Consider the following 8,446-nt stretch of genomic DNA (forward strand, 5'->3'; position numbering starts at 1 on the left):
ACTGAAGCAGAGAGGGTGTAAACAAGGAACATGCCATGCAGAAAAGTGAGGCCCACGGAGCACGGAGGGGCTGCAGATGCCCAGTGCCACTGCGTCTGCAGAAAGTGAATCCAGCCTGCAGGGCTGATGCTTCTCTGATGCAGCAAAACTTGAAACACCACTGTTGAGTTTTCTTCCCGGGGAGGATGGACCCAAGAAGCCTTTCCCCACTTGGACGACAGCCAGCAGTTTGCACTCCAGACAGTGGCCCTCACTGAAGGGACATCTGTGTCTATGCAACCCATGTACAGTTAGACACACACACATGTGTGACCCAATGCTAGGAGGAGAGAGGTGCAGAGCCCACAGGAGGGAGAGCTCAGTGGGAATCGATGGAGAGAAGGACTCAGCTTTCCATGGCCCAGACCCAGCTAACCATGTGCTGGCTGCTCTCTGCCCATCCTGGTAGACACAGGCAGGTGATGTCCACTCCACGCCTGCCCAGCAGGGTCTTACTATCAAGTGTGCCCCAGGCTTACCTGCCCAATCTCAGGTGCTGGAGCAGTGACCTGTCCACCCACTGTGAGCTGCTGGAGCCCCGGCCTGGGTCCCTCAGCCTCTGGACTGAAGCTTCCTCACCTCATGTCAGCAGCAGGCTGGGTGCACTGTCATCAGGCTGAAGAGCATTGTCCTGGGTGCATCTGGGCAGAGCAGAGATGTTGGCTTCTGCGGGTCATGCCTGTGAAGGGCCCAGCCGCCCTGCAGACTCTCCTGTGCATGTGTGGAGCATCGTGAAGGTCACCAGCGCGGTGCTCACTTCTACACGCAGCCACTGAGCCTCCGCTGCTCCGTAAGGACAGCATGGATGAAGAACTCAAACAGTGGCCTCTGGGGTGTGGCCTCCCGGCCAAGTCAGGCATGCAGAGGAAAGTGAGGGCTTCAGCTGGCTGTCGGGGCCCTGGGTGGTGACACAGGAACCCTAGACCCTGCCGATGGGCCCAGAGCGGCAATGCTGGAGCACCATGGTCAGGACACCTCTGAGCCAGCAGCTGGGCTGCTGACCACACCTGGGCCGAGCAGGCCTTTACTCCCCCAGGCTTGCTCACTCCAGATTTCTTCCTAATTCGGGCCTCCACCTCCCCTGTCCAGAGCATTGACTTTGGAAAATACAAAATCGTAAACTCTCTCTGCCCCTTCAAGGTGTAAATTCTTCTTCCAGCTGCTTGCCAGTTCCACAGTTCAGGAAATATCCTTCTCCAGGCCTGGGAGTTGCCTTGGAAAATGAGGCATGGAGAAAGAAAGGGCCCAGCCCCTCAGACCCTGTGGGAGGGCAGAAGCCTGACTCCATTGAGGAGGATTAGGAGGCTGGCCCTGTGCTGAGGCCTCCAGGGCTCTCCCACCTGCTCACCGGCCCCTCAGGCCCCTCAGCCCTCCTTGTGTGCTGCAGAGGAGCTGGGTGCTCTCCCCTACTGCAAACGTCTTGAGTATAGCCTTTCTTGCTGGTTTAAAACCATCTGATGAGAACAATTACTTGTTCTCATAAGAGACCCTGCATAGGAGTGGCTGTACCCACCCTGTGGGTGGAGACGGGGTCCTGAAGCCCACCTGCATTCGTCACCAGGGTGTGCACAGAGAGTTTCAGGGTTACCCTAGAAGCATCTGCTCAACACTCAGGAATAAAACAACACCTACAAAATTTAAAAATAATAGTAAATGGAATGGCACCTAAAAGAAGAGTATGATTAATATAAACAAGAATAACAGATGTGCACACATGTACCTGTCTGCACCCCAGGCAGAGATGCCCGTAAATCACATCAGAACATTTTCTAGGGCCAGAGAGGTGACAGAAGGGACACGGAAAATGGTGATGAAGGGAAAGGGTAAAGAAACCCACCTGAGACAGCGGGTCACGTTGAGGGGGCAGCATCCTGCTGGGTAGGGCAGCTGGGGCAGTAACCCCTCCAGGTATCTAGGCAGAAAGTCACACAAGGGGCTGAGAACCCACAATATGAGAGGGTAGGTTCTAGGCTGAACTCCAGAAGTGATTTAGGGATTAACAGAATGGCCACATCAGGATCCCCATCCCTGAGGTCTCCTGGCCCCCACCATGCTGCATTGCAGGGTCATTCCAGCCCCCAGCTGCTGTTGCCACCCCTGCTGCTGCAGAAACCCAGGTCCCATTTAAACCCTGATATGGTTTGGCTGTGTCTCCACCCAAACTTGAATTGTAGCTCCCACAATTCTCATGTGTCATGGGAGGGACCCAGTGGGAGGTGATTGAATCATGGGAGCAGGTCTTTCCTGTGCTGTTCTTGTGATGCTGAATAAGTCTCATGAGATCTGATGGTTTTAAAAAGGGGAGTTTCCCTGCACAACCTCCCTTCTTGTCTGCCACCATGTAAGACGTGCCTTTCACCTTCTGCCATGATTGCGAGGCCTCCCCAGTCACGTGAAACTGTAAGTCCAGTAAGCCTCTTTCTTTTGTAAATTGCTCAGTCTTGGGTGTATCTTTATCAGCAGCATGAAAATGGACTAATACAAACTCCCTCTGGTGAGGGCCAGTTATGGCTGCTGAGCCACTGGGGAAGCCTGGGTTCACTGCCACAGACTCACTGGGGTTTCCAATTCCAATTCTGGCCTGGAAGATGACTGATGGGCTTTTGATCATAGAGTTGGACATACACACATTTGTGACTCTAAGAAATAAGGCAAGAAGCTGTCACTGTGTGCCCCATTAAAAGTAAAAGCTAATTTTTTGTGAGAGAACTGAAGTCTCAGGTGTGGTATTTGGAACATGGAGCCACTTGATAGGAAGGTAAGGAAGGCCCAAAAATGGAAGTCCAAACATCCTGGTAGGCAACAGGGCAACAGAAATAGAAAAGGAGAAAAAGAACAGAAAATTAAATGAGGAGCCATGCAGAAAGAAAACCAGGATGGAGCAGGTGTGGCTGTTACCCATGAACTAAGTGCAGCTCCGCATCAGAGAAGAGAACACAGTGAATAGAGCAGTCCTTGAATTGGCATGCTTCACATTTAGAAACATATCCTCCATCATCACAATTTCATTTGCCAAATTAGACACATTTTACTGACACTTGTGGAGGTTTTATTGCTTTGCTTTGGATGAAGGCAATCTATCATAGCATCTCCTATGGAGCTTCTCGGGACACTATTTAGTCAGACTTCCTTAAAGCTCCCCTAAAAGGGGTCTCCTCCCTCCCCAACACCAACATCTGAGAAACCCCAGCTGCTCACACAAATTCAAGTTATTCATCACCTTTCCCAAATGTACAGTTCTGGCTCCTTTTATACTCTGACATGGGGCATTTTGGTCGGCAATGCCCTCACAACCCCAGTGCCTCCTCTGATCAAATTCCACCCATTTCCTTGGCTTTCCTTTCCCATAAATGTCATCAAAACACTCAGCTTGCCTCCCCATGGAGTGATTTTATGCAAATTTCCTTACTCATAATGAATTTTAAAGACCAGCATTCATCAAGGAAGGAAAACTTTCCAAAAGGCACACACATCTTATATGAAACATTGCTTAATACAAGAAGATCTGATTTTGTGGGAAGCATTGCTTTGAAGTAGTTTTTATATCCAGTGATTTGATGCCATTCTATGAGACTTTAAGACAAAGAGAGCCTCTGTTAGGAGAGCTAGGGCGGGCCCACGGGGAACTGGGATGGGCCTGCAGGGAACTGGGGAGGGCACATGGGGAACTGGGGTAGGCACACGGGGAACTGGGGCAGGCATGCAGGTTCAGAGATGCCCACGTTTGTTCTCAGCCTGCACATCCCAGAATGCATTTTCGCCTCACGCTGTAACAATTAGAGGGATCCTTCACAAGGCAAGGGCTGATGAACGTGCAATTCTGGGGAATCGGAAACAAACAGCTGGAAAGGAGAAGGCAGCCAGGCCGAATGAATGTGCTTATCAGACACACTCGCCGAGGTCTCCCTCATCTGGCCACCTTGTTCCTCCTATAAGCAGGGGCCCCCCAGAGCTGCCAGGAGTGGGGCAGGGGCCTCCATAGACATCTGGCTGGGGCTTCACTTTGAGCCTTCTCCACCATCAGGGCAGGTGAGTGGGGATGCAAGGAGTCTGGACCTTCCCGCAGGAAGGTCCTGCGGAGGGGTGCGGGGTAACCTGTGGGCCCCCCAGCCCAGACATGGCAAGCTGAGCTCATCCTTCGCAGGAGCTGAGCTTTCTTCAGGAATCTTCCTTCCTGACACACACTCCGTGTTCGGGCGGGGGGGCGGTCACTAACCCAGGACTGACTTGGAGTCAGAAACAGCTGCAACATTTTTTGTGGCCCATGAATATGCAAAATCAGGTAGATGGTCAACTGACCTCTCCACACCCAGCGTCACCTCCACACAGGACCCACAGGCGCCCTTGGTCCAGCACACCATTGACCAGCCTTGTGGACGAGGCCCCAGGCTGTTATAGCGTCAGAGGCAAAATTACAATAAATCTAGTTTAAAGATTGAATTGGCTTCTATTTGTGATTCTAGACTTGAAAACACCTGGCCCTGGGAGCAGGATGGGCACAGTGAACTGAGCGGGGGTGTCTCAAACTTCTGGGGTCAAGCAATCCTCCTGCCTCAGCCTCCTAATTAGCTGGGATTATAGGCACAAACCACACACCAGACTCTGAAAAAGTATAATTTAATAGTCCCAACACAGATGAGAAATGTTAGACCCTTTCCTCAGCCTCACTTCAATTAACTTCCAAATCTTTATTAATATACTATATTAAATTATTAATATATTATTTATATTTATTAATTATTATTAATATTAACCTAATATTGCATCACTTTACATTATATTTTCATTTATTTTTAAGGGAACCTTTCTTTTATCATTTATTTTTATTGTGTAGACCCAACCCAACATTAAAATCATCTCAGTTATCACCAATTTTGTACAGACACTGAAGGAAGAACTTTACATTCGTTATATCATTTAACACTTAAAATCAACAAAGAAATAAATGCATATGTATTTTGTTCTTAGCAGAACAGTGGAAACAGTGCACAAAATGAATTTAGCTGTTTTTATTTTGCTTCTTGATTCACAGCCATTCTACCAGCACTTTCTACCTTCAGCTTACCAATGAGTAAGGAAGGACTGAGAGGAAAAGAATCTGTGCCTTGCCATATCTTTCCCTTTCCTCTGTCATAATTTTCAGCATAAGTTATTGGCTAATACAGGGAAGTAACACATTAAGTGTATTGGTCTGCTAAGGCTGCCAAAACAGAATACCACAGACTGGGTGGCTTATCCAACAGAAATATATCTTTCTCATACTTCTGGAGGCTGGAAGTTCAAGATCAAGGTGTCGACAAGAGTTCGTTTCTTTTGAGGCCTCTCTCCTTGCCTTGCAAATATCTCCCTTCTCCCTGAGCATTCAATGGTTTTCCCTTTGTGGGTATCTGTGTCCAAATTTTCTCTTCTTACAAGGATAGCAACCACTGGATTAAGGCCCAACCTAATAACCTCATTCAACTTAATTACCTCTTTAAAGACACTCTATCCCAATACTGTCTTCTGAAGTACTGGAGGGTTAGGACTTCAATATGTGAGTTTGCAGGGAGACACAGTTCAGTCTCCAGGATATGATCATCTTCCCAGGTCGTTCATGTTTCTTAAAGTAGCATTGCCTCTTCTTGCATTCAAGGAAAGTTCTGGATCTAATGGATAGCATGGCCTTTTGGGCTGTCATCTTCTCCAGTTGCTCAGCTGTAAACACAACACACTCATTTGTAAACTCTTTGAGGCCCACTGAACTCTCACACAACATGGGTCTCCTGGAGCTCTGTGTTCATGGGGATTCTAAGGCTGTGTGAGAATGGTGTGGTAGCCAGCAGCAGGTACCCTGCATGCATCTCCTGTGCTCATGCACATGCTCCATTGTCCATCAGACTTCACAAACAGAACACGAGATTAAAGACTGAATTATTAAGAATTTGGAGATGGTGACAGTAGAACGTTAAGCCAAGTGAGAGTCCTTCTAGGAGCAAGGCCCCAAGAGTAAGGTGAGCATGTTGTAGAATCCACTTAGTGGGAATAACAAATGCTATATGTGAATGAGGCAGCAAGGGGCTATGGACACGCATATTGCCTGGATCTCCTCTATTCACATATGTGCCCCATTGTCCTGTCAGACTTCACTTATAAAACACAAGTTCAAATGCAAAATTATTAAAAATTTCAAGATGGCAATAGCAAGGCACCAAACCAAGTGCTTCTAAGCATGAGGCCCCATGTAACTCACAGTTGGATGCCCATGAAGCTGGTCTTGAAAATAGATGTGGCCACCCACAGAAAGTGTTGACCTTGTGGCCAGGTAAGCCTTCTCTGCTTAGCCTCACCTCTGAGTTTGCCCATAGATGTGACATAGTTGGAAATCATTTATCATCTTTCTTAGGATTGCCATGTGTTTTCAGCAAAAATATCAGATACACCTGATAAAAATGTATAGACAAAAATAGACAATCTACAATGTATGTTAATAGTAACCCCTATTATAGCTGCTACATTAAGTACTGCAGATTACATGAGTCCATCTTATAGACATAAATATTTAATAAAATAAAACAACATATTGCATGGCACTGAATGTAAGTCATGTTATGACATAATAAAATGGTCGTGATTTTTTCAATGACCATCTTTATATCCCATCTTTATTTCAACAGCAGAAAGCTCATATAGACAATCAGCTTCCAAGCTAGAGACATGGGACCCCAGCCCATTTTTTTGTTGTTTGGCTCTGCTGTTCTGTTTCAGCAATTTCAACGTATGTGTCAGCCACCAATCCTTGTCAATCCAGTTCCATTTGTGTTGTGGTTACTGAAATTCTTCCCAAGGACTGGCAGTGCACTATTTGATATTTCTAGTTTTCAATGTTGTTGGATCTCTGCAGCAATTTTTATGCTTCCAAGAGTTTTCAGTAGGAGGGTCAGAAGGGCAAATCAGCCAGCTGCCATCAGAGCCAATAAATCCACCTGCTATATTGTCATTTAACAGCAATGAAACAGCCATGGATTTTCTAGGGTGAAATAAAGCAACCGCTGTGTACCACATTATACTATTGGAGCACACGTGTGCATGCACACACACACACACACACTAGATGTTATTCATGTAGGAGACACTCACTCAAGGATATAACCAAGATTATCATCAATTCACAGACCCTATCTCCAATATACTGGACTCTGCTCTTTCTCATGAGACAAGATACACAATAAACATATAAATATATAACATGTCACGAGGCGGAAGTGTTATAAAAAGTTAAACAGAGTTGGGAATAAGAGAATTCAGTAGGAGGGGCATGGGAGGTGGTGTGCTATTTTAAGTAGGGTCACCATGGACATCCTTTCTGATGGGGTGACATTTGGGAAGAGACTGGAACTGCGGAAGCACCCAGATACCTGGAAGAAATGGGTTCAGAGAGAAAAAGAGCAAAGGCAGGAGCTTCATTTGTTTGAGGAAGAGGACAAAGCCAGTATACGTAGAGGACAGCAGGAGATGATATTTGAAATTCATTTTAATTTTAAGATAAGTATCTGTTGGCACATTTGTAGTAAGGGGTGGTGTGATCTGTCCACCCCAGCTGCTGTGTGCTGACAAGATCCAAAAGACCAAGTGCTGAGGCAGGTAAACCACTTAGGAGAACGTAATGCAATGATCCAGGAGAAAGATGGTGGTGGCAGCCCCCAAAGTGAAAGTGGTGGAGATGGAGGGGTGTGGTCAGATTTGGGATATAATCTGATACATTTTCTAATGAATTAGATTTAGGGTGTGGATGAAAAAGTACTGTCAAGGATGACTCCAAGTTTTTAGCCCACGCAACTGGAAGAATAAAATTGCCAGCTGTAATTTTACACTTTTCTCCCTTTATTAAGAAAGGACATTGCAATGCAAGTAAGCATTTGCTGTAGTGACAAAGGACAACCTGCAATTTGTTCTAATTTACAAAATAAAGGAACATTTTAAAACATTAAATTTTTAAGTTTTCTTGACCATTAAATAGAAAAATAGGCCAGGTGTGGTGGTTCATGCCTGTAATCCCAGCACTTTGGGAGAATAACTTGATCCCAGGAGTTCAAAACCAGCCTGGGCAACAAAGTGAGACCCTGTCTCTAAAAAAAAAAATTTTTTTAATTAGCCAGGTACAATGGCATGTGACTGTAGTTCCAGCTACTCAGGAGGCTCAGGAGTTCAAGGCTACAGTGAGCTGTGATCACACCATTGCCCTACAGCCTGGATGACAGAGTGAGACCTTCTCTCAAAATAATCATCATCATCATCATCATCATAAAATACATGTAACATACTTCAGAATAGTTGTGACTCAGTACATAACACCACATTTAGAATTTCTGTCAGTTCTTTATTTGGAGTCTTCAAGAATAAATCAGAGCCAGGTGTAGTGGTGTAACCT

This window comes from Trachypithecus francoisi, unplaced genomic scaffold, assembly GCF_009764315.1.
Source record: "Trachypithecus francoisi isolate TF-2019V2 unplaced genomic scaffold, Tfra_2.0 Lachesis_group7, whole genome shotgun sequence".
Lineage (NCBI taxonomy): Eukaryota > Metazoa > Chordata > Mammalia > Primates > Cercopithecidae > Trachypithecus > Trachypithecus francoisi.